At 35.2% G+C, this 18,317-nt stretch overlaps 1 gene segment (V, D, J or C); it reads right to left on the reverse strand.

Annotated features, from left to right (window-relative positions):
• Positions 1-7,028: 7,028 nt before the first annotated feature.
• LOC307161210 (T cell receptor alpha variable 18-like) lies at positions 7,029-17,377 on the reverse strand. The segment is given in 2 exons: positions 17,291-17,377; positions 7,029-7,510 (listed from the first exon to the last, which is right to left on the reverse strand).
• Positions 17,378-18,317: the final 940 nt, after the last annotated feature.

Genomic DNA, 18,317 nt, shown 5'->3' on the forward strand with positions numbered 1-18,317 from the left:
ATTGTGTTGAGATCAGCACTAAATCTTTCCTTGAGCTGACCAAATTTGTTCAGCATAAATTCTGGAAATCCATTCACTTTTTGCTGGTACCAGAGGAGAGTTGGTGATCTATCAGTGGTTTCATATCGACAGCTGATTGTTACAGCTGCTCCTTCAACAGCAGTTTGAAATGTTGTATTTTGTTCAACACTGTCCTGAGAATCACATCCTGTAATGTATAACATCACTGATGAGGATCTCATATTCATATTAGAGGATTATTACAGCATGTATATACTTACAGAATTTGACTTACCCCAGAAATATGTGATAAAGAAGACTACAATTTTGTGCCAGTTTGCCATCACAATAATTGTTGAAATAATACTTTAGATAAAATTAACTTATTGAAATCTACAGACTCTTGTTTCAGCCTCTCTTTGATAAGGTTGCACTAACACTGTCACACATGCAGAGAACTGCAGGAGGAGTCTGACTGCACCACAGTTCCTGAATATTGAATGTCTCCTCCTCCTTAATGATTCTGGGTCTATTTTAATTTTAGAGTTCTGATGTTTTAACATGTTGGTTCAATCACTGACCCCTTATTTCAATTTGATGATCTAAACCAATTCTAGACAGAGCACTTGACATTGTGAGTGTATTATGAGAAGAAACTTTTAAAAATAAGACACTTAATATTAATGTTATTCTCGACTACTGCATTATATATTATCATGCCACCAGCATCTAACAGGTTTTTAAAATGTAATTTATTTCTTATTCAATCTTAAAATACGTTTGTTTTATTGTTTGTGATATATTTTCACATCTATGAGGATTGGTTTTGCATGCTTTCTATATTAATTACCCACAAAATGTTATTTTGATTTATTTCAGTTTTCTTTCAATTTCCCTTTTATAACTTGAACTAAATTTCATTTGTAACCACACACAGGTGTTTCCACTGGTGTAATTATATTATGTAAATTATAGATTGTGGGTTTGATGTGGCTTGACTTCAAAGGAAAAAATGAACGTGAGTTTTTGTACAGCTTCACATAGACTTTGTATCACTGGGCTCCAACTCTTAGAGCACAGTAATAGAGAGCTGAATCTGACAGAGTTACTCCGGTAATCTTGAGTTCAGTGGATGTTTGTGATGTAGTCGACTGAAAGCGAGGATCAGAGGGGTTCCCACTTGTAGAAGCTGATCGGGCAGGTTTAAATATTAAATACTGAGGTTCTCTATTAGCATACTGTCTGTACCAGTAAAGATAAACATAACTTTCGCTAGTATCATATGAGCAGCTGAGAGTCACAGTCTCGCCTTCCTTCTTTATGATGCGAGTTTCTTTATTTGGCCCAATCTGATCTGCAGTCATCACACCTAAAACAAAGAAAGAAGAACTTTTCTGAGTCAAGTCGCAAAATAATTTTCTACACTGTTTTTCTACATCACTACAATGAATAAAGGGAGTCATTTTGTACCTGAAGTCAGAATTAAAATCAGAAACAGGTGTTTTTCCATGTTGACTACAGTAGATCAGATCAGTTGTGTTATCTGTGCTCTAATGCTAATGCTTTAGTTCAGTGCTCACAGAAGAGGTGTGTCTTCAGAATTTTTTTTTTTTTTTTTTTAAACTTTGATGGTTTTAGATGCAGGAGATTGGTTGAAGGTGACAGTTTTTAACCCTCAGACGGTCTTCGTTTCGGAGTCACATCCTGGGCCTTCCCGGTCAGAAGTGACCGGACACCTAAAAATGAAACTTCCTCCATCCCAGTAAAACCAATGCAATTTATTTTTGTTCTATAATATTTTTTCTTTTTAATTTTGTATTTTGAGAGAATTTTATTGAATTTATTAATATTTATGCAATATTTATGGTCTATTTTTGCCATTGAAAATAATAAAAAAATGTGTATATATATTATTATTATTATTATTATTATTATTATTATTATTATTTATTTTTTAAGCAGTATTTTAGTTTAATATAGAGTCTAGGCCTTCAAAAAAAAAATGTTTTAAGCAGATTAGCACCATCTGGTGAGAGTATGGAGAGAAAGCGTAGAACCATTGTGTAACCACTAGATGGCATGTACAGCTCTCTATGGAGAGGCATGTGAATTCCCCAGCTGTTTATGGACACATTTACTTTTTTTTTTTTTTTTTTTACAGAATTTGTAACAAAAAATGCAATTCATTCAATTATAACACTTTATGTAAAATAATATTAAAAAAAAAATTTTTTTTTGATTTTTAGATTTTTTTTTGTCAATTTCCCATTCATTTCCTATGGGGGTCATTTTTGACCGAAGACCACAAGACAAGTGTGACTATTTTTTTTACGACGACTTAGCATGCTCGGATCATGACCTAATTTTGTGTGTTCACATACATAATGCCATAAAAGTCTCCAAGTTTTGTAACATTCCGATGAAGCTGTGATTTTTAAAAATTCAAAACAGATTTTTTGTAATCAAAATGTATTGGTGTGTATGTGTATAAAAGTGTGTTTGTATGTGTGTGTGTGTGGGTGGGTGTGTCTTTTTTGCACTCTTGGTGTTGTAGAGTGTCACCCCTTTACAGCTGTGTACTTTTTTTTAGGATTGTGGCCGATTTGTAGATTGCACACACAAAAATTCGAAGAATTTTTTATTTTTTGTCAATTGTACAATATGTTTCTACTTGGTTTCATGTTGCTTTGGCAAATATGGAGAGGTTTTATTTATTTAGCATATTTTTGTATAAGAGTTGAGTGTGTTTCAGTCACAATATTTAAATATTACTAATTTAAATATAGAAACTGTGATGCTACGTCACGCCGTGTTGCATGCTGGGGCGGCGCCGACATCTGGATCGCCCTGCTGCTTTTTTGGTGTACTTGCCCTGACCAGTTCATCGGAAATCCCGCCCTGCAGCTGATTTCATTGGATAAGGTTAGAGTGAAGGGTAAGGTTAGGGATTAGTGTCTATTATCATCCAATGCAATAAAATATCTTATCTTCCATGCAAACAAGATGAACATTGTGAATATTTAATTTCAGGGCAAAAACAGCACAAAACATATGCAGGTATCAGTATTAATTTCAGTAAGCTATCAGTAGCATGGGGTGTGAATTTTTTTATTTTTTTCCCCCAAACCATGCAGGGCTGCGTTCTCCGAAACTACCTTAACGCTACGTCGTTCTTAAGTTGTACCTTAAGAAGTACCTTATCGTTAATACGTGTTTTCCGAAACCTTCTTAGTTAAGTATACCTTCTGTAAGTCATACGTTCGTAAGGTTGGTCTGGAGCGCTCTTAGCTATACCTTATCGCTGCTGACGGTTCATACCGCTAGTGGCCACCACTACGCAAAAAAAAATTTTTACATCGCAGTTTAATTACACATAGAAAATTTTATATGAACATTTAATATAAAATCTGATTTAGTATTAAAATTACATTTTTACTTTACTTTAAAATTTTACACATAAAATACTTAAGTTGTTATAGCCTACACCCAGTGTATGGAAGTGTTTTCATTAATAAAGTTTCCATACACTAATGGTTGTTAGCTTTTTTAATTAATTAATTATGTCAACTACATGGCTGGTGGATAATCAGCATACGTTGTGGAGAACATTAACACACTTATGGCCGTGAGGGTTTGGGATTGCACACTTGCTAAATTATAAACACATACTCATATTTATTTCTGCATGTACATATTTCAATGAGCCACGATAAATGCAGTTTGTACTATTTCTAAAACGCTTCTTTATAAAGAACATTGTTTTCTCAATACTTTACCTATACCGCTGTGAAGGAAAGAGCGCACAATCGATCATCGAGGCATCGATATCAACCTATTCAGCACCTCCACCATGGACAGCACCTGCTAAGGTCGAACTTAAGAAGGTTTACCTTAAGCAACATCCTAAGGTATAGTTCGGAGAACACACGTAGGAAATGTATACCTGTAGTTAAGGTGTACCTTTTGAGTCTTCGTAGCGCGCTAAGAGACAACGTTATCGGAGAACGCAGCCCAGTTCAGCTGAAACTCCGCCCCGTCAGCCAATTCTAAAGATTTCATTGGTCATGTCAATCCCGGTGCTGATTGCCTACACCAAACACAAATCCCTAACCCTAATTCAATTCATTCAATCATTAATTCATTCTCAAATTAAAAAGGAAGGAAATATGTTTAAAAATCTACTTGCCCAAGAAATGAGATAATCAACACTAAATACTTTTGCTAGTGTCATCATAATATTGTAAATATGAATTGCTACATTAAATTAAATTGAATTAACACATTTAGAACAGCAGTTTTAACCCCCTTTTGATGCTTCAGTCTCTCTTTGCTAAAGTTACACTGGAGACATTTGCAAACACCTGAAGGACGAGGCCGACTATACCAAAGTATCTGAATACAGCATAAAGGATTTGCAGTTCATGCATTCTGCTTTACACAGATCCCAACCGAATCGAAAACACAGGAATTTTCTCTGTAACTCATCTGTGAATTTACATTTGGGCTTTTTTTTTTTTTTACGCTGTTAGCTCCATCTTACCTCGCACTTGGCCGTAAACTGAAGCGTCTGAAGCGTCACGCTGCTAAAATTCTGTGAACGTAAAGTCTGCCTACTTTGATTTGATTGGTCATTTCAAATATTCTGACATTGACAAGCAGTGACAGACCAATGAGGCTGCGATGAACACACACACACACACAGGCCTCTGTATTCTGACGATTCTGAGTCTGACGTGCTCTCTGCTTGCCGCTGTGGATTGAAGAACGCGCTGATTATAACAAGAGGGGGTGAAGCCAAAGCCGGTTTCATATGTTTTGTGTGCAAAGGCAAGCGTGTATTTAAAGTACACACTTAATGGCCCAATGAAAAATAATGAAAACCAGGACATTTTCATCACTTTTTAAAAAACAGACAGGACGGCCAGGACAGGACGTGAAAACAGGACATGTCCTGGGAAAACAGGACGTACAATTCGTTGTAAATAGAAACCTTTGATGCACTTAACAGAGCGCTTACACAGATACACACAAGAGTGTTTGATAGCAGCTGCCCATTATCAGCGGGTCCTGAATATACCTGGTACTGCAGAAATGCTGGTATCATCAAATATTTTCAATTTCATACCGACTTGATACAGAAGTACCAGTACTTTTGACAACCCTCCTAAGCTTGTTCGTTCATGTTTCTGTATATTATGAAATGAAAATTGTTGAATTGCTTAAAGCGATAGTTAACCCATTTACATTGTGTCGTCATTTACTGATCTCATGGTAAACGCAAGGATATTTTGAGAAATGTCTCAGTGTTTTTTGTCCAAACAGTAGAAGTCAATTGTCATCAAAAATGTTTGGTTAATTTTTCAAAATATCTTATTTTGTGTTCTGCAGAAGAAGAAAAAAAGTTCTACAGGTTTAGGACAACATGGGGGTGATTTAAATCATGGCAGAATTTTTATTTTTTATTTATTTTTATTTTTTTGGTGGACTGTCTCTTTAAGATCGTTATTCTGAAATTCATGGTAATGAAACTCTGTTCACAATGTAATTTATTACCTTTGTTTTGGTGATTTAATTTGGTGTTTGTGAAAATGCGAAACGTTTGATCTTGAAGTATATGTGCTTTGTTTGTATAATAAAAAACTAATTCATTAAGAAGACACAAGCCAGCGTGGATCTTTCGTTCTTTATTTGAAAATATTGCAATTTTCACTGATCTATGCACCCCCCCCCCCCCCCCCCCTCCAAAAAAAAATGGTTGTGTGCACTGATTTTATCTTTATAATGAATGAAACAGGTAGAGTAACAGATTTGACATACCTGTTATTTAGTAAATGGAAAAGTAGGAGCTAATGATCCTGTAATGAGGCTTGATAATATGAATATGTGGTGCATGTCGCCATCTTATGGTTACCAAATGAAAAAAAAAACATTTGAAAATGAGAATGAAGTTTAGTTTTTAATGTAGCTTCCTCCTGTTACTGGTTAACAGTTTAGGACCAGATGTTTGAAAGAAGACCCGGAGTCAGAATTATAATAAATTGAAGAAAAGTTTTACTGAAGATAGTTTGCAGTTTCATCAGCAGAAGTCCAGCTTCAAGACTCACACAGGAGTTCTTAGGCCGCCCCGCTTACAGTTACAAAGATCACAGCAGTTATACCATTTCCAAGGTCTAAGTTACATCATTGCTTACAGGTTGAATGATTCTCATTGGCTAAGAAATAAATAAACATAGTAATTTTCCACACATATACAGATAGACAGAAGCATATCTCCATAGATTATGCATCTGACACTCGGACCCTGAAGTTAGGCACGTCGTGACCTTCCAGGTCGCATATTTGGGTTGCTGGGTGCCAGCATGTCCAGAACAACAACTCAATCAATCTCCAATAATGCCAGGGGTTCCTTGACCTGTAACCAAGAAGACTAACACACACACTGACACACAGCTTTTCCAAGGTTGGATTTGGCCAGGCTCTAACTATAAACAGGAGTCTCGTCTCAAAACATCAAGATAACAAGTTCTTTCTCTCAAGGATAAGAAACTTTAGTCTAAATGGAAAATATAGGCTTTAACTGAGAAAAGGTACCTTAAACTATAGATTTCAATGACCCCTATATGTTTTAACACGTTGAAGATCTTTCTCAAACACAAAACATGTCCCTATTTCATTTCTGGAAGCCGGGCTAAATAAGCAAGCACTGTAACTGCATTCAGATATCAAATACAGACATTAAAGAATACATGAAAAGAACATTTCAGTGATCACACTGGTAACTTCTATAACAAAGTAAAATCTCCAGAGAAGGAAAAATATTGATTAATACCTTGATTATAATCACTCATTACATATACATTGAAGCAGCAGTGGAATCCACCCCCTTCACTCCTAAGTTTAAAAAACAAAAATCTGCATTCTGTTTATGAATTTAGTTTATTTGTGAAATGAAGCTTTGACTTACACATATAATGACTTTAATGTTGGGTTTGTACAAAGATTTTAAATCTAATTTTAAACATGGGTATTTGGATATGTTCCATCAGACTTTTGTTCTCAGTGTCTGAGTTGGCAATTTGGGAATGTGATTCTTTCATATATGTGCTTCAGTCTGTTTAGTAGAAGGCATAATAGTTATGCCTTTTCAGTTGTGTCAGGTTTTTGTACAGTGTTCTAGTGTTTCCTGTGACTGTGGGCCTCAGAGCACAGTAATACACAGCAGAGTCTGACACTGTAGCAGAGGAGATCTCCAGATCCACACGTTTGATCTCTTCTGTGGCCTGTTTTTCTTTTCTAGTCTTAGTAGAGAACCTGGGATCTACCTCAGATTTCTTAGTCTCTTTCACACCCTCTAGTATAAACACGAGGTATTCAGGAGCTGATCCGGGATACTGACGGTACCATAGAAGTGAATATGCAGAGGAATAACTGCAGGATAATGTAACAGTTGAAGCCACTGCAGCAAACTCTTCACTGCGGTCTGGTGTGATTTCATCTCCAAAACTCACATCTGGAAAAGAACAAAATAACACATTTAAAATTTTCAAATAGTAATGAAATTGTTATTTATTTTTTATAGTAATTTGGAATTGTATATATACAATAAAAAAATACTTATAATACTTATTACATGTTACTTACATTGTCATTGTGATATGAGATAAATTGTAGCAGTTTACATTTTAAATTAAATAAAGTTCATTAAGTTAGATGAGAAAATTATTGATGACAAAATATGTGCACGTTCTCAAAGAAAACCCAAGCTTTCTGGAATGAAAATGAAATGTACAAAAATGTACTTACATGCCAAAGCAGAGAACAGAATGACTGAATGAAGTATCATTGTACATGTGTGTGTGTGTGTGTTCACTACAGCAGGACTGAGCTTTGTGACAGTCTAGCAAATGCAACAAGATCATCACAGATGTGTGCCAGACTCCTCCTATTTCATCTTAAGCCCTATTCGCACTGGAGTAGTATTATCTGGGGACCACGTGTGATTTAGAAATTACATAAACTGACTGACTGCTGATAGACATGTCATCCATCTCCATCTAATCATTCTTTTTGTTTTTGCTCCTCTGATGGTTTTCAGCTTTCTCTTTCTGCGAATTGTATAGTTGTATGGTGAATGACCCAGCACCCAAAATACTAAAACACTCCCAACGCAGCCTCCATTCTTCAAGAAAGATGGATAAAAAGGCGCACAGGAAACAAAAACCTTGAAAAAATTAAATATGACCCCACTAGAATAACAATTATTGCAAATTACTAGAGGTCACCAGGTAATACTTATCCCGTGCGAATCAGGCTTTAGAGTTGGATACCCCTCCCCCCCCCCATTAGACTAAATGGTTTTACTGCTTAAATTATTATAAATATTATTATTATTATTATAAATCAATAGCATGTGGATTTGCACTTAGTGATATAAATCACTAATTGCACTTGAACACTGTTTTTGTATGAGTGTTCAGTGTGTTTCAGTCACTGTGGGCACCAGAGCACAGTAATACAGATGGTGCCCAACCAGAATGAGACTTTTACCGCCGCCGTTCCCGCGGCGGCAAAATTGGGATGTGTATTTGCTGCCTTTTACCGCTGAGTGGCGCTGTAATCACAGACTTTGAAAAGTGTCAGTTTATTCTCTTTATGACGTAATCTGCCGCGGCAGTAATCTGAGCTGAGGTCACAGATAAATTCAAGATAAATATTGTGGTTAAACGAATTCAAATTCATTAAATTTAAACAAAGTAGACACACGTTAACATTGTGTGCCCAGTTTTTCTATAATTTAGAAAGGCTATGTCAATAGGTTACTTGTCATTTACTTTGTGTTATTTTAATGTGTTTGTAGATTTATTAACTGAAACATAACAGTGAAATAAATTAAAATAATTTACCGTAAAATTAAAACATTTTCAGGACTTGCAGTTACTAACCGATGTTAGTCGGTTTAAGCATTCTTTGTTATATTCAGAATTAAATAGGCTTACATGTTGTATCAATTGAATTCTTTAATAAATAATCAACCACAATGCCTATTACTGCCGCAGCAAAAATAAACCAGTCGAATTTCAAAGTCGTTCGCGAAATGACTAGGCTATACCGGGTGCCGCAAGTGACAGGGCAAAACAGCAGCAACTGCGGCATTTTAAAAGGTAAGTTCTGTTTATTTAAAAAAAAAAAAAAAACATGGCGCAAGATCTTGTAAAAAAAAAAACCGTTTTTCATTATTTGAACAAAAATGAGACTGATTGAATATGTAAAAATATAAACAAACAAAGCAGAGAATAAAACAAACTTTTAGGGGAAAAATATAGGCCTATTATGCTACAGCAGAATTGGTTAACATTAACGAAAGCAAAATATGTAAAAATACATTTCAAACAAACTAAAACAAAACAAATTCGTGGCCGAGTGGTATAGGCTATAACTTACGTTTCAATAATTCAGATGACACGGGTTCTAATCCCGAACAAACATGGGCTACTTTTTTATTATTAATGCAGAGAGATTTGATAGTTCTAAAATATTGCTACACCATATTGTTTTTTTCTCCTATAGCCTATATTAAATATTTTATATTTATAAAATAAAATTACCATTAATTTCCATTTTACATTAGGGACAATTTTTATCCAACAGAATGGCTGAATTAACATCTGCATAATAATAATAATAATAATAATAATAAATAAACAGCACAAGGTCTTGTAAAAACACTTTTTTTTATAATTTTTTTCGAGACAGTAAATTGCCAATGTTAAAAAACATAAGCAAATAAAAAAAGAATATAACAAACTTTTAAAACAGAGAAAATAGTAGACCTAGGCTATTCAGACGATAGCTCTGTGGTCAATGCATTAACAATAGCCTCTCGGAGCTTCAAACGATCTGAGATCGAATCTCAGTGTAGCCGACAGTGTTTGTGTTTTTCCATTCTTGATGCTTAAATATGCATCTGTTTATTAAAGTCAATCATCTTGTTTAATTATCAATTTACAACATAAATTTGCTACATTCCAGTTGAGCCGCTGCAAAGACGACACATCTGATGAGGAAGACTGTCAGCCGATTGCACCAGAAAATTAAGATGATGAAGCTCGTCTTTAATCTGCTAAAAAGAAATTTGTGTGTGAATCATTCACGAGATTGAGATGACTGACAGTGATACCCGGCCATAGCAACGGAAGACATTTTTCAAAACAGATCGAACAAATCAGAAAAATACTTTCAATACAGTATTGCTTTCAATTAAAAAATAAACAATGAAAATGTAAAAGAAAAAGAAAATTAATTAAGTTTGAAAACCCATCGCACATTTCAAGGTATGAATAAAGTGTCGGAACAGTTTATTTATTTAAACAGGGTTGCATCGATAGAGTTTATTCCCTTTGTGATGCAAAATAAGAAACACAATCTTATTCTTGCAACATTTTAAATTTCTATTGTCAAAGAAATTGCAGCTAAATTAAAAAATTAAAACGGTACAAAACGAAAAAAGTTCAAAGCAACATAAATTAAGAACAGGCGTTTTTCTTTGTCTCTCTCGCGCTGGATATTTTTTTAGTAAGTTTGGTCTCCCTCACTGCGCGCGGCGGGTCTCTCTCGAAATTAAGCATTTCAGCGTAAAAAAACACCATACAGCTGATGATACTGTATATGTCGCTGTGTGTCATCCACACAAATCACGAAAGAAAAAACTGTAACAAATAGCTTTTGTTCCTTCAAAGATACAACATGCCTTGCTGAATTCACCTCACAATAAAACGAGGTGGGTCGCGAATTAAAGAGCTCTGTATCTGCTAAATTGAAATTGTGTGTGGAAAACCTTTAAATACAATCAATAAAACTACAATATATAATTTAATAAGATATAAGGCCTACTGTACATAGGCTATGGACTTTTGGAGATTTTGAGATTAATCCTTAAAAGAATTTTGCCTTTGCCTCCTCATCAGGCTGGCTCCGACACTCTCCATATGAAAGACGGAACATTAACACCTCTGTCCTGCACCCCCACGATAAAGCAACTATTGCCTTCTCCAAACCCCACAGGCTAGCTGAGTTTGCAAAACAAAACAAAGAGTTTGCCACTCGTCGTGGTTTGCCAAAACACTTCATTATAAACTTCAATATTTCATTCAAAACAATCTCAAAACGCTTTGTGACATTTTGAAAAGCCGTGGATGCATTACTGCCACTGGAACCATGAACGCAAATACTGGTTCTGATTTTATTGTTTGTCGTTTAAACGTCATATATATATATATATATATATATATATATATATATTTTTTTTTTTTTTTTTTTTTTTTTTTTTTTTACAGAACTGCTTTTGAAATTACGATTGGAATCATTATAGGTTACAAAAGTAAAGTCATTGTATAATAGGCTATTTGTTCCTTAGTGTAAAATGGAAATGCATGGTGATTTTATTTTGTAAATAGGCTATAAGCAAAAAACTATGTTTTAAAACTAGACAAATCTCTCTGCATCAACAATAGACTATAAAATGCATTAATAGGCTAATATAAAAATATCAGTAATCCAAGTTAGTTCGGGATTCGAACCCGTGTCATCTAAATGATCGTAACGTAAGTTCAACCACTCGGCCACGATTCACTCATTGCGACATGGCCTAACGTTCCAGTGTGTCTTCATTCAAATGAACGCGCCGCCGCGTTTGTCGAACACTAATTCAACATGCCAGAAAAAAACCTGGCTTTGGAACAATGCATAGCGCCACTCGTCGTCGTGTGCCAAAAAATTTACAATAATTTAGTTTAATTTATTTCAGTGTTAATGTTTGAGTTAAAAAAATCCTCTACAAATTAAATTAACACAAAGTCGGCTACAAGAGTCCTTTATAGGCTAAGTAACAAGCAAAGGGCTTACAGTCTTAATATTTAGGCTACTTTGCTTAAATTCGATACATTTATTTTCAGTAGGGCCTAATAAATTTGTAGGGATGTAATTTCAGTATGCTTCACCAACGCTATGTATTCAATTAAAGTTCCAAGAGGTCTGGTATATATTTCCTTCCCAGCTGACACAAAAAATCACAACTTGTGCTTGCTGCGAACGCAAGTTATTTAAGGTGTCTCAACTGTACACAGTCTACCATACAGTGTGAATTCGTTACAAGGTTTTATTTAATTAAATTAATGTGCAGCAATTTGTACAAATAGAGTCTATAGGCCTACTATACTGTTGTAGCCATTAAATAATCTCATTTAGTATCATATTTGTTTTACAAATACACATCTTGCTTGTTGCACGCACACATATTATGTCAAAAAAAACGAAATATTATGTTGAAATAACATTATTATTAATAATACATATTTTAGAATATTTGATTAAATGCTGATTGTTGCGCTTGTTCAATTTAATAAAATTAAAACTTTAATTGTGATAATTAAAATAATTGAAAATTAAATATTTAGTGGCCAAGTTTTGCTAATTTAGGCTATTATATAGGCTAGTATATGCCTATTGCCTATATTAAGTAGGTCATATTAAGACAAGGCATATATTAAGTTATTTTAGCTGTTATGAGAAAAATAAATCTAACGAAATCTAAAATCTAAATCTAATAAATCTAAAAAAAAATTCTAACGCCAATTCAACATGTCAGAATAAAACTTGATTTTTGAACGATGCGTAACGCCACTCGGCCTGGTGTGCCAAAACACTACATTTTAAACTTCAATGTTTAATTCAAAACAATCTCAAAACGCGTTGTGACATTTTTTTAAAGCAGTAGCCTAGCCTATACATTAAGGGCATTGGAACCAGGATCTTAACTAAAACCCGTTCCGCGTAATCTCTGAAAAATTATACCACACTACTCCATGTATTTTTTTTTAAGGACTGCTTTTGAAATCACTATAAATTACTATGCAATTGTATCGCTCACGAGAGCTCTTCATTTATCTAATTCCTCAATAGAATAGTAAAAATATTCAGCGTCATTGCTCCTAATATCGTCTCTATTTTTAACTTTTGATTCTATTTTTTTCAGTTCTAAAATTGATTCTATCTTTGGTTCTATTCTGTTGTAGCATAATAGGCCTATTTATATATATGAAAAATATGCCTATCAGGCTTAGGGTTTTATATTTAACCCACTTACATTTTAAAATACGGCTATTGCTGCTGTTTTGCACAATGTCCCTTTGCGCCACCTGGCGGTCATTTCGGGAACGACTTTGAAATGCGGCTGGTTTATTTTCACCGCGGCGGTAATAGGCATTCTGGTTGGGTATGGCGGCAAATCAATGCCAATAATCACCGAGCACACAACTGATGCTAGCGCGCGCGGTGAATGACTTCCGCGAGAGGATAACAGATCTACACGCGAAGAAACGGGAACTCGCGAGCTCATTCAAACCCTGCGCGCGCGCATGACATCATCTCAGCACGCAATACAAGCCCTCTCGCGCGCGCATGATCATTCCCCACGCGCTCGCGCTTTATCTGCTCTCGCCTGCTGCTTTTGCTCGCTCGAACAGTTTTATTTTTGGCAGTCGAGGGGCGGGACTTACTGTTTTAATAAACTCAAATGTCATTGGTTACTTTTCCCCTTTTCCAGAAGTCAGTTGCGATTGGACGCCTGTCCAATGACTCGTAATTCACTTGACTTGAGACATGAGACATCACTTCATTTGTTTTATTTATTGTGGTTTATTAATGTGTAATGTGATTTAATGCATTGTTAATATAGAATAGATTCTTACCAGATACTTTATTAACAGAAGTCTTATTGCGTTGTGTTGTTAAGAGATATTTAGGCTACAGACTAATGACGCATTTCCATGGTTATTAGCATTGCAAATTGACCAAATATTTGATAAATTTTTAGGTAATATAAGTGGTTAATTATGTTTTCTATTAAATGCAAAAGGGGTTCTGGCTTCTCAAGTTAAGATACAGTACACAGCATGAATTAGCTTACAAATGCCTTTTCAGAATTTGCTACAAAATATAGAGGAACAAAATTAAACCCAGCAAATTATTAAACACAGCAAATTAGATATTAAAATATTATATAGTGATCTTAACCATCTAACTTTTTGTAAGCTAATAACCTAATAAGAGAAAGTATGAACGTGCAGTACTAGTTGAGGTTATTTTATGATTTAGATCAAACTAACATAAAATCACAGCATTAGCTATAAAATGGAGTTTGCAAGCCTGAATAGTGGAGGAAAACTAATAATTGGGTAACAGATAAATAAAGATGGAAAAAAATCGATTCTCGGCGTTTGAGAATCGATTTTGAATCGACCACATTTTAAAAAACGATTTTTTTGCCCAGCCCTATGAGGCAAGTACAGTACACAGTATAAATGATTACACCCCATCTGAACATAACATATCTTTAAAAAATAAAATATGTCCTAGATAAAGAAAAAATTCTGAATTTGTTGGGTTTCAGAGGGGTGTAATCATTTATGCTGTGTACTGTATCTTAACTTGAGAAGCCAGAATCCCTTTTACATTTAATAGAAAATATAATAAACCACACAAAATGGACATACTAGTAATACACAGGATGATAACAAAAAGCTTACACAACAACTCTTGAATATTGATATAAACAAGTAATGTATCTTTCATCCAAAGCCCTTGTTATATTTGCAACTATTTAATGGATACGTTTTACATTTCTGAGGTTCTCAGAACCAATATAATTTTGGTTGGGTAAACAATTAGTGGTAATGTAGTGGTGATATACAGCAAATACAGGTGAAACTCGAAAAGTTAGAACATCATGCAAAAGTTCAAAATTAGAAACAAATTCAAAATTAGAATATTGTGAAAAGGTTTTCATAAGCTGTAAGCCATAATCATCAAAATTATAACAAATAAAGGATTGAAATATCTCACTTTGCATGTAATGAGTCTATATAATATATTAGTTTCACCTTGTAAGTTAAATTACTGAAATAAATGAACTTTTGCACATGAACTTATATTAAAAATTTTCGAGTTTCACCTGTATGACTTTACATTCCCATTTTTCTCCAATTTCTTTTATTTTAATGCCAATAACACAAATCACAGTGTTATGAATATAAAAAGTAAAAATGTATACAAATTTGGGTCAATTTGCAATGCTAATAACTATGGAAATGCATCATTAGTCTGTAGCCTCTCTTAACAACACAACGCAATAAGACTTCTGTTAATAAAGTATCTGGTAAGAATCTATTCTATATTAACAATGCATTAAATCACATTACACATTAATAAACCACAATAAATAAAACAAATGAAGTGATGTCTCATGTCTCAAGTCAAGTGAATTACGAGTCATTGGACAGGCGTCCAATCGCAACTGACTTCTGGAAAAGGGGAAAAGTAACCAATGACATTTGAGTTTATTAAAACAGTAAGTCCCGCCCCTCGACTGCCAAAAATAAAACTGTTCGAGCGAGCAAAAGCAGCAGGCGAGAGCAGATAAAGCGCGAGCGCGTGGGGAATGATCATGCGCGCGCGAGAGGGCTTGTATTGCGTGCTGAGATGATGTCATGCGCGCGCGCAGGGTTTGAATGAGCTCGCGAGTTCCCGTTTCTTCGCGTGTAGATCTGTTATCCTCTCGCGGAAGTCATTCACCGCGCGCGCTAGCATCAGTTGTGTGCTCGGTGATTATTGGCATTGATTTGCCGCCATAGTATGGGTACCATCTGTACACAGCAGAGTCTTTCAGAGCAGCAGAGGAGATCTCCAGATCAAGGTTATAATCGTTAACGAAAACGAACGAAAAAACGAAAACTAGGTGGGAAAAAACATTGTCGTTAACTGAAATAAAAATAAAAACGAGACATTACAAAAAAACGATAACTAACTAAAACTGTAATGTGTGCTTGGCAAAACTAACTAAAATAAAATAAAATTATAGAGTAAATGTCCTTAGTTTTCGTCTTTGTCAAGGTCTTTCATTTTTTAACGCTATTTAAAACACGCAGCGTATTCGTTCAGCTGCATTTCCTTTCCCTGCTCTCCCTCCGTCTCTCTGTCACTCATGCGTCTCTCACATGCGCGCGCGCACACACACACACAATGTACTTTGTCCCTCCCCTCCGTGCACACCGCGTCTCCATGAGAACGAGTGTTAGTTCGACGTTGAAAGCAAGTTCGCGAAAGGTTGGTATCTCTATCTCGTGAACACCTTTACACAATCACACATTAAAAAGTGGTACAAAAATATTTTAAATTCTGTGTTAATGTCAACCCAAGAAGCGATTGCGCCTTCTTTAGAAAGTTAACTAGTCGCAAGTTTGAGGTAAAATGCACTTTTTGGTTGTGGTTGTCGATGTCAAAACACTAGGCTATATAAGCTGTGATTCAAATATTAAATAATGTTATGTCATTTTTTTACTTTTACACTGAATGTTTGCTGCTTCAATCCAGATGAGTAGGCTATTGACTGTATAGGGTAAATTTAGTATAGGGTGTGAAAATTGTACAGCTGTGGTATTGAATTCTGTACAAAAGATGTGTAGATTTTTGGTATGGCGTGTGGATTTTGTAAGAGGTAAAGGAATTTCAATGAGGTGTGAATTTTTTTCTAAAATTAGATGTTTTTGTTGAGTTATTATTACACAATACTTTTTCTGACCTTTTTGAATCTTGCCCCTGACAAATAACCCAAATTACAAAAAAAGACTAAAACTAACACTAAAACTAATAAAAACTAAACTAAAACTAAGCATTTTCAAAAAATAAAAACTAAACTAAACTAGCAAACCCACTTTAAAAACTAATTAAAACTAAACTGAATTTGAAAACAAAAAGTCAAAACGAAATAAAAATAAAAACTAATGAAAAATGCAAAACTATAATAACCCTGCTCCAGATACACATAGTTTTGTTTTTCTTTTCTGATCTCAGTGGTGAATCTGGAAGACTTCTGAGCTTCTTTTGCACCGTCTGAGATGAGCTCAAGGAATTCAGGAGCTGATCCGGGATACTGACGGTACCAGTGAAGAGAATATGCAGATGAATAACTGCAGGATAATTTAACACTTGAACCCTCGACAGCAAACTCCTCTGTTTTGTTTGGTTTAATGTCATTTCCATATGTTGCATCTGCAAAAGTAGATCAAATCTTTAATAAACTGCTGTTTAAATTGAATCAGTCATTTTAGACGTACCAGCATAAAATACAAGATACTGTACAATGTAAAGAAATACAATTTGTACTTAATTTTGATCAGAAATGAGCAACTCTGCTCTGAACTCTTAGATGTAATACTCAAAATACTTCAATACTTACATGCAAATGCAGAAAGCAGAATGACAGAATGGAGTATCATTGTTTTTGTTCCTTATGCTCTGTCGAACAGACTCTCTAACAGACGCTTAACAAGATCACATCAGATGTCAAAGCTTTAAACCCTCCCTCTTCCAGAGATCTAAATGAAAGAGCAGATCAGATCTGTTTCATAGTCCACAGTGTCATCACTATTCATATGCTATAGTGCATATAGTGCTCCCTCTTGTGGTTACTTACTAACTTGTACAACATAAATGCTCAGAACACAAACAGAATGTGATACAGCAGTTTTTGGCCCGATCATAGGCTACACCTTTTTTGCCTAGTTTCAGCCCGACACAGTTATCATTTTCACGTCCTGCGTCACGTTGTTTAAATAGTAAATGCATTTGCGCCCATCTGTGCGCCCATGGACGTGCTGGTCTGAAATCAAGGTGTTCAGGCGCATTGCAATTTTGAGGCAACTGAAATAGACTGCACCATTGAACAACTGAATCCTGGTCTAAAGTCAATGGCAGTATTCATTTATTTTTTGTTATTTAAAGAGCGCGTTAGTAATGTGCGTCTAAAGGCGGGTGCACAACGCTCGTACATTCTGCTTATTACACAAGCAGCGGCACACAAACTAGCCAAATATTAAAAATGAAAGGATTACAATGTAAAAGATTATTATTGTAAACATAAAGATATGGTGGAATCCGGCTTGTCCTGTAGATGGTCTGCTTGCTTGCTTAACCTCGCACACGAGCAGATCCGTTTGCTCTCTGGATAAGCGTTCAGTCTTTAGTTTCCGCTTACAAATTCCGCCATGTAAATAGCGAATCCGCCATGGCGCAAGCGCAACTGGCTTTTAAAGGGAATGGGAGATGAGACTCTGATTGGTTTATGTCACGCTACGCCCAAAACACACCCATTACTCATTAAGAGAATAGGGACAACCCTTTTAGACCATGAGCCGGGTGCGCCGACCATCCCCCCCCCCCCCCCCTTGTTAAACTAGCAAAAGTGGATTCGGACACGCCCTAAG

Source organism: Squalius cephalus (genome assembly GCF_949319135.1).
Source record: "Squalius cephalus genome assembly, chromosome: 7".
Taxonomy (NCBI): Eukaryota; Metazoa; Chordata; class Actinopteri; order Cypriniformes; family Leuciscidae; genus Squalius; species Squalius cephalus.